The sequence below is a fragment of the Amblyomma maculatum genome, chromosome 7, assembly GCF_055883805.1.
Source record: "Amblyomma maculatum isolate TAMU_Amacu chromosome 7, ASM5588380v1, whole genome shotgun sequence".
In the NCBI taxonomy this organism is placed as follows: Eukaryota; Metazoa; Arthropoda; class Arachnida; order Ixodida; family Ixodidae; genus Amblyomma; species Amblyomma maculatum.
Window position 1 is genome coordinate 100,369,230 of NC_139350.1, and position 13,435 is coordinate 100,382,664.

The window sequence follows — 13,435 nt, forward strand, 5'->3', positions numbered from 1 at the left end:
AGACATCGCAAATTTGCTCGGTACCCATGAATCGAACGTCCGACTTTTGCAGTTGAATGGTTTAATGCACTGCCTGCAATGGTTTAATGAGGGTGCGTTGCACTACCTCCGCTGCAGCAAAACCACGCCAATAAACTGAGAGACTTTACAAACACTATAGTGTTCAATTCTAGGACACTATTCGCCGCGAGATCGACCTAGAGGTGGCGCCACCATCGCTCCGGTAGTGTGGATCGGCAGCCGGCGGCGCTCGCAGAAACGCAAGCTGCGTAGGTCGTCTTCCGAGTTTACGGCGGGTTTGTTGGCGATGAAAACGTTTCTTCTGCAGTATTTCTGCAATATTGCAGAAAAAAATTCAAGGATTTCGCCAGTGCAGCAGAAGAAGCGCGGATTTTAGGAAAACAAAGCACGCTCCACCACATGTCTTCCAGATTTACTTTGCACGTTTCTTGCGCTGCACCGCGCTCACGCACCTAATACTTGGGCCTACCTAATGACAGCTTTGTTTTTCTTATCGACTTTTAAACAGTTTGCGTGTGTCTCATGCGAGTGAGACCGGTGAATTTAGTGTCAAGCCAACGCAGATAAAAGGTTCGTGCTGTGACCTGCAGTACTTTAGATTGAATCGAGAAAGCCTGGTTCATTATATCGTACTTGACTCGAGGATTAAGCAGGTTAAATGTAGCACTAGCAGCGTACTGCATGACGAGTTGCTTTAGACTCAGCGCACATCAACTCTGCCCCAAACAACCACGCACTAGTATTCCCCAAAAATGAGATCACGCCGACACTATACAGGAAACCTCGCCGCACAGGAAAGCTGATTGTTCACGTGTACAGCGCTGAGTGAATTGAATTTGCCGAGATGCTTTTTGCGGCCACTGTCATAGAATGTGATAGTGTATTACTGCATGCGCCACTAACTGTAAACGATTCCCTGAAACCCAGAAAATTATAAGGGATTTCTGAAGTGTGGTGTTATATATATAATGGTAAATTAGTAGTTTAATTATCTTGTTTTGCATTGCCAATAAATTTCACCGTGTGAGAGAACTTTTACACACTTGACAGAATTTACAATAATCAGCGATTAATGTTCAGTAACGTTAAAGTGCAAGCTACGAATTACTCGCTGCGAAGACATCGTTATAAACTGCACATGGGCACTGTCATGTTCTGGGAAGCAATTTTAAAGGCTGAAAATTTCTTTATCACTAATTATTTAGCAGTGACTAAATCTTATGCGAAGTAAAATATTAGGGTTGCTTCCATAACAGGTGCCGGATATAAAACTATTTCGAACGAAATGGAGGTCACCTTATCATGCGTCTATAAAAATGTATTTATTCCCGAACTAAACACTGATATTTAAGCCCGCATGAAGCTGTTTTACTCCCCTTGTCTGAAACGACTTGTTTGCTGGGAAGACAGCACTTGGAGGAAAAGGGATTATAATCATTATAATAGGCTACCAGTAAAGTACATTAATCTCGGTGTATTGTGCAATATTTAGTGTAACAATTAGGTGCAGGGAAGATGTTTCCCAAACATTCAAGCATTTCTCTGAAGCAAAATGTGCTCACTACCACTTTTACGGATACACAGAAGCCTTCAACAGCAGAAAAAAAAAAAGAAATGCATATTGGCTCGGGTCTAACGCATGAAAGCGGCATCGGCTATGACGGATGATAGCAGAGGCTGGTTTTGGTGTGTTTCTTTTTTCTTCATTATTAACACCACATTTACCACGTGGGATTGTTTATTGTGCAGAGGAGCGCCTTTCGAAACGGTCGTGTCGTGATTGAAACCCCCGTTCTCGTAATCAGCAGTCGAGCGCCCTTGCCATTCAGACACCGCGACAGTGGTTTAAAAGCAAAAAAAAAAAAAAAAAAAAAGGTACGCACACAACTCTATCGTGCATACAGAAGGCATAGCAGGCATAGAGTGGCCTGTTCAAACTGCATTCTGCTATATGAAGCAGTCTGCGGTGGCATATGTTTTAGTAGCTGCTGTATTCCAAACAGAAACGGGAATATGCGATTTCTGAGCGTTTGCATTAACTTTTATTGACGGCAGCGACCTGTTTTGCTTTGACACGGCGACAGTACCACTTCGTTTGAAACATTGCGTGTCAGAGGATCTCAAGCGCCGAAGACCGCGATGGATGATGTCCTTATCCAAGCATATGACATACTCGATACGGACAAGTATTTTTTTTTTTTTTTTTTGTACTGAAGCGTGGGGTTATAGACAGTTCATATTTAGTTTGCAAGAGGTATATAGGTAAGCAAAAGCGCACAGGAACCGCGAAACAAACAAAAACACTCCTGTACACGCCGCATGCGCGTGCGTAAATCACTGCGGGCTGGCACGCGACGCGAAAACGCATCCACATTGAGTAGGTTTCGCCGCTGAGCCGCAAGGTGGCGACTCTGCTCGATCTCGAGGCCAATACAAACACTGCCCGAATGCGCCGACGACGGCCGAAAAAAAAAGAAAAGCCCGCCAGCCCGCCACGAATCTGGGGACAAATTCAGACTCAACTAGGCACATAATAGTCAACATTTAGGTACTTTGTAAAAACATGGCGTTCAATGCGTTTGGGGAAATCTAGGGACAAACTTTTAGCCGAAAAAACCCTATTCATGGCGGGTTTTAGTCTCGCCCACGCCCGTGTGTCAGCCGTCCGAGCGCCCGCGTATGCGCGCTGTGCGGCGGGGCGGATACCGCGCGGACTGTACGTTCTTGTTTGCTAGTGCGTCGTCTAGAGCTGTTCGCGACAAGATTTTACAAATATGCCGGTTAACGGTGCTCAGTACTGTTAGCAATCACCTAATTTATTTTCCATTTTGGCCGTCGGCAACACCTCGGGGAAGTAACATGACAGGAGTTGGCTCCGAAGAAAGCAGCTTGGAGAGGGCCGGCGTACGACTCGCACAGCACGCTTCACTCGCCGTACAGCTTGCTTTAGCATTCCTAAAGCACCTAATTCACGTCCAGAAATGTAGTCGTTTTGAAAAGAGGGCAGTTTGGAGGCAGGATGTATGAAGAAGTGAAACATACAACACGACCATTATCAAAACAGTCCAAAATGGTATATTCCGTTGTTTCCCACGCCAACTATGCCGACTACAGTACGTCACTGAAGCCACAGGAGAAGTCGGCATTCAGTTGGAATGAATTAAATGCGGACTACCCCGCATGGAGGTAGATATGACCTAATTGTTCAAGAAAATGTTTCCATTCTAGGGTACGCAAGCCACCGGTAATATGCAAGTCATTGCCTCCAGAAGGTCGCTCTAGTCCTGTTTTATGTACATACAAAATAAAAAAAATGAATAGCTTTGAAAAAGAAATAACGACGGAAAATAGAGGACGCAGAGGCTATAGGGTATACGCTTATTCGCTTCCGCTAGATCATCCTTCTGCGAAAGAGAGGTTGTGAGGCCGGCACAGTTTCTCACCACGAACAAAAATAGTGCTATAGGTTCGAAGCTAGGTCGCAATTTACTCAAAAATTTGGCTCGATGCATGGTCGTTTTCGACTGCTTTGCACTTCAGATTGTGCAAACTTCCTGTAAAATGTAAAGGTTCAAAACGTTTACCTACTTAATTGGAGCACCAGAAAAGCTCCCACTTGAAGCAATGAAATTTCATGTGTTTTTGCGGCTTCGCTGTTTGCGAAGTAAGCGAATCACGACAAGAGTTCCCAAAGGGAAAATAATTAAATTCCCTTGCAAGTATTTCACGTGTAATATCAACCTTGTTAACAATTATAGTCTGGTTAGTACTGCAAAGAGCACCCGCGGCAAGTAGCCCGATTATATATAGTCCGGTAAGCATTAGTTGCAAGTATATCCTGTCGATTACTCATATTTCATACCACACACTCAAAGAATAAACACGTATTATGTCCGCATTTGATTTCGGCATTATATTAATTGCTTGCGTGTTAGGTGTTCGTCATCTTTTTTGCATTTTTCCGCTTTCTCTCGGTGCGCGCCAAGAACTGCATCATACCTGCCAATTCGACGCGTAATTATCAGTGCTTTTATTTTTGTTTGTTTGCTCTGTACCATTTGATGCCAGTAAAGCGTCCGCACTCAAGTGCCCACTATGAACGTATTACGTATGTGACAGGTTTCATTTTTTACATTTTATTTGAAGTAATGCCGCAGCTGTACTTGACTTTTTGTTTTTGTTTTTTTTTTCATCTAAACAGCTGGTTCACCCTTTGGTTAGTGGCACGCAAACAAATGTCCGTGATATACGTATATGTTAATCACGAACAAAGAATAAATGCTTGAGTCGCGTATACCTTGTTTATTTTTTTTTTGCCGGTAAATACCACAGTGCTTTAAATTAGTACGGTAGTGAATAAATGTGTTTTGCTCGCACACTGTATTAGTAATTTATATAAGCGGTGATTAGGGCAGATAAAGAACACCGATTAAAGAGATATATTACAGATTACTGACGATTTAAGATAAACGTTGTTATGTATTAATAAGCGCAAGCTGAAAAATGTAAGCAGGTGTTCGTAAATAAGGTTTGTAAAAAATAAATGTTCCTAAGGAGGCCTTACGAAGCACAAGCTTTGATTCGCATGTACACTGTTTTTCTCCGCGTGTTAATAGCGCTCCTGGGCAGTAGCCTTTATTCCCTTACAGGAAAAATGAATGCAAAACACCACGCTTCGTTGCAAAAATTAAGTACAAATTGCTCATCTGGACGATTTGTAACTGTCCGCAGGAAGAAATGTTGAGAGTTTCAGATAGCGATTCAAACATAGCGCGCTGCTCCGAAGGACTACCCAAGCGTGCACAATGTCTCCAGATAGACATAAAAGAACGGCAGGGATCAGTTTAAGCACCTGGAATAAGTCGCCTCTTTATTAATTATCACACTAATTGCGTAACGTCTGAAAATCGCTTCAAAGAGAACCGCACCCCTCCTCTGTACCCCCGCTATCCCGCGGCCTCTACGCGCCGAGCGGCGAACGTGGCACCCCTGTTGCACGTCGCGCCTTCTCGCGGGAGTCGGTTCTTGTCATCGCAAAAGCGGCCCGCTCTCCGGCGCCGGTCGTTACACTGCCCAATATTCTAGAGCACTATAGCCATGTGTCGCCGGCTCCGAATCCGTGATCGCTCGCAAGCCGGACTTGACTGTGGCGATGGTGGCGGACGGGTTTCTTGGCATCGTAGTTTGAATATCGTAGCCGAGTGGCCGTGTGTGGCCGTGTTCCCAGGTGTTCCTTTCCACTTGTTATAATACTCCTTGAACTTCAGCCTCGCGTACTGCTGTTCGTCAAGCGGCATGCTGTGATAGCACCGTCTCCGACCTGTGGACTCTGCGACGCTAGTTCTGCAATGCGTGTCAGCCCGCCCTTGTCGATGATACATGCCTGCGGTATGTTGCAAGTAACTGGTGTATTCAGCATTCCATATACTTACTTGCATTTCCCGAAATTTATACGAGTCACTGCCTTTGGATCATCCGAAAGTACGTATACAATCGGACTGAGGTGTACAGCGCAAGTTACGCAACACATGGGATGCGAAAAAACATGGAATCTCGCTGTCATTTTTATCGTTGTCCTCGACTTCGACACCACTATTTAGTAGCAGTGGTAAACTTTAATCACCTGGAAATACCAGTATAAAAAGGCCGGTTGGAGACAAAATTGCCTCTCTATCCTGGATTTCAAGAGGTCGGTTAGTGTATCCGCAGGGCAATTGTTTTGCCATTTTCGTTGCCTTTATCGGATGTACAAACACGGAATTCGGTGTCCAATTGATGCAGGCAGCTTGGCACAGCTAATCTATTATGAAGCTCCGGTGCGGTAGCCAGCCCGGGACTAACCGGGAAATAGAACCTCAACCGGGAAGGCCAGCTATTCATCACAGCTCTCAAGAGACTTGCTGCCGGCCTACTGGACTAGTCATGCAACCGTGGAATCCAGGCATATTTTCAAGTAAACTTCTGTACTTAGGTGTGCCAGGAGGTAGACCGCCCGCGTAAAGAAAAAATGCTCTCGACATCTCCCGACGCAGTCCTGCCTCTAGTTTTGCTCCTAAAGTTAAAGGCTCGAAGCGCAAGCTGTGAAAGTTCTGGTATTTTTGCACATTATTTATCTTCCAGCTGCTCTAGCTCTAGACAGTTCTTGTATCTAATTCCTGTATTTTTATTTTTTTGTCTCAGAAAACATCCCACGACGTCCTATTCGATCGATGTTATTTCTACCTGCCCTGTTGTGCTTATCATTGTAGACAAGCATGTAGACTAGTGTTAAAACAATAAACAAACAGTGCTGCGTTCGTGATTCCATCTTTGTCCAGTCATTGCCCTTGCGACTAGTTGCAGCATGCACCAAAACAAAGTTTGCCAAGTAATTATTTCCTCTGCCTTAGGGAAAAAAGGCCAGCTGTGAAAGCTGCAAAGATATGGACTGATATCCCTTCATATTTTTTCACACAATCATGCTAATGATGTGTTGCATCTTCAAAGATCTAAGCAGTCTGCTTGCCAGCGCAAGACAGAACATTGCGGACTGCATATTAGTTGTGTAGTGTCAAAATGCACACATGCATCTCGATTTCAGGTCATACAATACCCTCGGGTGGTCACAAAATACTCCATATGTCATGATAGCCAACTGCAGCTATGGGATAAAAAAGGTATATGGACATAAATCATTGCAAGAGTAACAAAACTGTAAATTTGCACTGTTAAAAATATTAAACACTACACAGCGAAAGTAGTTTTGCTAGAACCATTGCTGTGACTGACATGGCAAACAGTGCTTGTTGCCTTTAGTGATGTGTTGAGCACAAGGCCTGCATGGAGATTTTAATCCTGTCCGTTAGGCGGAGTTATGTCCTGTTTTTGTTGTGTTGTCATGCATGCAGGCCAAGGTAATGCCATATGGTCCTTGGTTCCAACGCTGCAATTCTGAAAAAGTGACTGCCAACACAGGTCCGATGTACACCGTCCTACTGCTGACCGTGTATATTCCTAAGTGATGTCCAAGTCGGGCAGACACTAATCGACGCAGCTCACAAAGCAACATTCCTGCCAAGGTAGTTGCTTACCATAAAAACCACATGCCATAGCTGCCATTCATGGCAGCCCAGAAGTAATGAAGTGCTGACGAAACATATTTCAGATGTTCAGTGAGTTTACACAAGAGGGAGTTGTTAATATGGTTAATTAGTCACCAGTGAAATTTACACTGTATTTATTTTGTTAAACAAAGCTCCTCTTGTGGAGTAAAACAAGCTAAAATTAGCCACAGGCACAAAGTAGGCAAATGGCAATACATATTGAAATACTTATTGTGAATTGTGTTTTATTGTCGGATTCCTTTGAAGGGACACTAAGGAGGATGGAAAGCAGTTTTCCTGTATCGCTAAGATACAGTGTTCTAATCTTAAAGAGACCACACGAGTCGCTTTGGGATGTTAAACCCTACAAACCATTAAAGAGACCACTTAAAATGAAAGCAGAGGTTTTAAAAGGATGGAAAGACCAAGAAACAGAACAAAGATGCTGCCATTACCGGCCAATTTTGCAAGTAAAATGCATGCTTCCACACAGAAGTTTTGGTGCAGATTACTGCAAGATATATTGTGTCGTGAGCCACTCTAATGTGGCAGTGACACGTCCTTTTCAGCAAGGTCATCATGAATCGACTCATGGGAAGGCTTCCAATTTAAATTTTCTCACCAATAAATACTATATGCCACAATTGCTGCCGGACAACACAGCCATAATGAGAGAAATAATCAAACATTTACTGAGACCAATGACTCAATGGAGTTGTCCTCAGTGTCACTTTAAAAGGGTGAACTGAAGCATTCAAGCAAAGTATGCACTGATGCATGTGAGAAAATATTCTGAGGTAACACAATCTTTGCTCCAACAGAAGACTCGCAACTTCACCACAAAGAGGGAAAACAGCTGCCCAGGTACACTGGTACAGCACATACAGGAATCGCAATAATTAGCAGACATGCATTTCAATTCACAGAATGTCACGAAATGTGGTCGCTAGGTTAAATGTAATAGCATTAAATGTGCAAGCATATTTTGCAGATTGCCGAGATTTATTTGTTGCTTCAATTATTTATTTCATATATACGGCAACACCTTTGGTCAACAAAAAAAAGGGCGGGTAGGTGCCAGGAAAGGGGTCAGATTAGATGTGCTAGGTTTTTCTCCTGGAGGAGCAAGGAGAGAATCATTCTCCTGTAACCAGTTGACGGTGGATTCATCCAAATGTGAAGGTCCGATGTTCGACGACCCAAAAGTTACCTAAACGGGCATCTCTGCCAGCCGTCGACCAGAGCATATGCAACAGAGGTGGTCATGTGTAGCCTAAGCACGGACATCTGCACGAAAGAAGGAAAAAAAAAAAAAAAAAAAAAAAGAGCTCACGTTTTGGGTATCACATCAAAAATATGTGTAAGCCCACTCAGCAACAAAAATTGACATACACTGTGCATGCATACAACTCATGAATATGTCAGCGCAACTTAACAGTGTTGGCCGTTTATGTCATATCGTAATTATGGTGCAGTGAGGCTTGCTGATGAATTAAACAGGCTCTGCTCATCACAAACCTCTCAGCAGCACCTTCCCACAATCAGTGTCCTGACCTTTCAATAAGACAGCTTTCTCCTCCTCGCATTGCTAGAATGCATCAGAACGTTCTTGCTCACAGCATATAAATACGATCAATATGATAAAGCTTACCATGAATGTCATTACGGTTTCTTCCCCTCCCCCCTTATCATCTGCCTGGACTGTATGCACAGCTCTCTTGACCTATCCACATCCAAATGAGAACAACTTAAGGGAATAGTGAGGGCAAAATGAACTTGGTCTATACCAATAAATTACTGTGTTCTAATAATGAAACACAGGCTTTTTCTATGGTAGAAGTTTTATAGATTACAAAAGTATGGAAACTAAAATACAGCTAAGCCACCAATGGCCACTTTTGTAAGTAAACCGCGGTGACATTACTTAATGTTTACTCCGGCAGATCTCCAATGCACGACTACACAGCCGTTCACTACCCTTTGATGATAAGTGTGTTTTGCAGCATGAGCTGCACCTCGTAAGGATTAAGGGGGGTCTCCTGGAGAAATTTGTGATGCCTTCATGACATTTTCTGAATTGTGACCTTGTGGTCTGTGCATGTACAACAGTATGGTATATGCGCAGAAATAAAAATTGCCTGCAAGCAAATTTCTGGTCTGAAGCCCTGAGGCACTAAAGCCACTCTCTTGTCGTCGGAGTGTGACGCCACGCACCATGTGATGGGTGCATAATAAAAAGCATATAAATGGCACACGGCTACGATTGTGATTTGAACCCATGGCAAGCTACAGAGGTCAGATTCACTGGGCGCTGCATTAAACAACTAAGCTATAGCTTCTTTTTTCTTCTTTATTGCATGAATTGGTACAAATACATCAGTAAAAGATCGTGGTTGCCATGCCCCTTGGCTGACAACCGTGTCTAATGGACCTTCAGTGAACTAAGCTATAGCTTCACCTTGACATCGCACACATTATACAGCCACTTTCTCATGCTACGCATCACTGTCTTCATCAACTTCCACTTGTGCACAGTTTAGTCACAAAGCAAGACCATGCAGACACAAAACATTTCAACATGTGGTCACTGAAAAAAAAAAATCGTCTAATGCTCATTTCATATGCCTTAGAGAAACCCTCCAAGGTTAAGCAGACTTGCAATAAAAAGTGATTACTCATTGCCATCCAACCGATGGCAGCCCTATTGCTACAAGAAAAGATATGCAGCTTTTTCAACCAAAGAGGTTTTGATAAAGCTGCATAACTTTCCTTTGCAGCCTTATCGCTGTGCTTTGGTGGCTGCTTATGAGTAATTACTCCCATATTCCACTAGTTTAGTAGGTCAGAGGGGAAGGGGGTAGTTTGGTAACGCTGGGGGCTTCCATCGGCTGAGTCCGTAACTCTGTCTTCTTGGGCAGCCATGCTGTGCTACAGGCCACAATTTTTCAGACTGTTCTACGCCATTTCTGTGAGAGCAAAGCTTACTGCCTTCTTGTTGTTGTTTTATTCGTGCTGCGAATGGGTTTTACTCTACAAGTAGTTCTTTTGGTCATGATACCACAGGTGCAAATCAAATGTTGCATTTTGATTGTTTTCGGAGTAATAAATGCACCTCTTGCTGGCAAAAAAATATCAGCCTACCTGGAAGAACCCACATAACAATTTTTTTTAGATGAGTAGGATGAAGCTGTCTGCAGTGTCCCTTTAGGGAAGCAGCAGTGCAAAACTTAAATAACTGGAAGTATGTAAAAGCTGAGAAGCTATTCTATATCTAATCGATAACTTAGACAAAAAAATTGAGTTGCTGCACATTAGTCCCATAGGCATCTGTACTTCAGTGAACCTCCGAAGTTTACTACTTTCCTTTTTTTTTTTCTTTTCTTTCTTCTCTCTCTCTCTCTCTTTTTTTTTACATACTGCCCATCGAAATTTCTCAGCTGTGTACAGCCCAGCCAAGGAACTGAGTGAAGGCATTCCTTTCATTACAATTTCTCAGGAAATGCAACTGTGGGTGTGTTTTCTGTAATTCTGTCTGCTTTCTTACTAAACATATGAAATTTCTAATAGTACTTAGCTATACAACAAGGGGAAGTTTGCTACTGGAGAAGAGTAAAAATACTGGCATATTTCTGTAGATCTTTCCCTGTGATGACAATAGTAACAGAATATCTGTTTTGCAGATATATTTATATTTTCTCTAAGCTGGGGACGGTGGCGGCATTGCTATGAACAAAATATTTTTCTTAGCTGTGATAGATATAACCAGCCTTATTTAACTAATACCTATTTTTAAATTAGTAACTGAATGCTTTAAACTATAGCTGTAATGAAACGTTATTCGTCTTACTTAAATCACCTTCAGGGGCTCCCCCACGCACTAACATTAGAGGAGAGGAGAGGTGTCAAAACTTGGGAATTCACGAAGTGCTTGCAAAAGTATGGACGGAGGTCTGGTTCCACCTGGAGCGGGCATGTCGCCTCTTTAGCGAGCAGTTCTCGGAGCTCTGGTGTCGGCCGCCTGTTTCTTTTTTTTTTTTTTGTGATGGGTGGTAGACTTTGTTTTGTTGTGATTTCATTTAAATATCTAGGTTTGGGGGCATGACATTGATGGTATAAGTAGGATGCAACTTAAAGAAAACAGCAGTTGCTAACAATGACCAATGAATGTTTCCGGGCATGTGTGTTACTCCACTGAACGGTAAAAAATCAGTTTTTGATGTGTAAGTACACCAAACAAGCAAGAAGCATTGATAGTATTCTTAAGCTGGTAATTTTGTCTGATGGTTAGCTTCTTATTTAGGTAACCAGAAAGACCTTAAACAGACTATTTTCTGTGACGAAGAAATTGTGCATGGCAGTTACTGCAGACTTAAGTTGTATCCGAGACTATAGAGGGGAAGCAGTTGTTATATTTATTTTTGTTGATGTGTCGCATAGGACAAGCAATATTTATGACTCCGACATTGATGAGAAATTGCAAATGAACACTTTACACAAGAGCAGAGGTCGTACTTATGAGAAAAAAAAAAAAAAAAAAAAAAAAAACTAAAGAACAAGGACTACATAAAATGTGTTGAGAAACTATATGGCATTTCAGGTTACTAGCAAACCTAAGAATGCTGCAAAACATGTGCACCTTTGCACCATGATATAACAGATCAACATAAAGCTATGCACATGCAGCCTTTTATGCAATGCACACACAAATTCCCAGTGCTCCTGCTGCTATTGGAATAAACGGTAGAATTTCACCCCTGGTGGGCACTTCACGCAGGTGCATTGAGCATCCAATGATGCAATATTGTATGCGTGACATTGCGAAATCCTTACAACTGCAAACATACTGCCTTATGCCACCGTGAAACAGCAAGGCATAGGCTTCCGCTGGGGATCACATAGCGTCGCTTCCATCTTGTGGCATTATTGTTATACTTGCACCGTGGCTCTGTCGCTTTGAAGTTAGGATTGTTATTGTATTTGCCGTACTTTTTTTCATGAGGAAGTCATAGTTTCATCCACCATAAGCCAGCTAAAGACAATGTGTCCCTTTGCATACATGCTCGTCTCCCAGCGCTATTAATAAAATTCTCAGTAGTGTGCAAAAAAAAAAAAAAAACATTCGTTAAGGAGCTGACTGAGAAAAACAAGGGGGCTGTACATAATACCCCTTAGGTTGAGTGTTGGGCATCACTGCATCACTGACCTTCATTTTAATGGTGGGCTCGTTACTGCCCGCTATCTAGGCAGCAGGCAGTTACATCATCTTTTACTGTCAAGTTTCAAAGATATCCAGAGCAACATTCCTATTTTGAAAATTTACATTTTAAAATGTCCTGCCGTGTTTCTTACCCCTAAAGCTAGGTATACTTTTTTTATCTGGACGCGGAGTGTTCGACTGCCACAAAGAAAATATAGTTGAAAAAAGTCTGCAGACTGTCCTTCAGATGTGAAGCATTTGCTACATTGTACAGAAAATGCTTTGGACTTCTGCACACTATGCCATTTCATACACAACATGCAATGCTGCCAAAGGCAGTATGCCTGTGTACCGACTGCATTAGTGCCTGAGAAACAGTTTGTCCTACATGCAAGTCCGAAGTGCAGACATGGATCGTCCAACTGAGCTATGGAGACATCTATCTTAACACTGAGCATATTCATCAGTGCAACCCTTGACTACAGCAACGGATGCAGAATTACCAGCATTACCGTACCTGTCATGTGGAATGTGATGAAACAGCAAAGCAGTGTGAGAACCTCCTTATAGTGCCAATGGCATCAAGACTACCAGAACAGAAGCTGTCATTAAGTTACTGGCCAGACAACAGAAAGGAAATCAGCAGCTCTTTATGTAGCCAACAGCCACTGTGACTAAACAATGTTGAGGAGAATGTTTTCTCTTCTTAGTTCGTAGTTCTGGTAAGTGGAGAATAAGGTGTGCATTTTTTTTTCTTTACCTGACAGACTATTTGAGAGAAAATAAAACAATGTCCTCATTTCCTACTCGGATTTGCATGGTTAATGACATTTACAGAAGAAAAAAAGACCGCCATAGGTATTTTTCCCTTATCCTACTCACCGAAAATGAGGTTCAGTCATTTATTCATCTTAATAAGCTTTGGCGGGTCGCGATGGTTAGGTACATACATCGCCACTAACTTTTCAGATGCTTTAAACTGAAGGAGGAGTCAAGAAAATGTGCAATAAGGAACTGTGAAATCAAAGTGACACAGGCCTACGCGAATGGTATATGATAATAACACGAGCCCTTTCAAAGCAGTTATTTTCATAGCTGCAGATAAATCAGGTCATAATGTACAGCACTGCAGTGT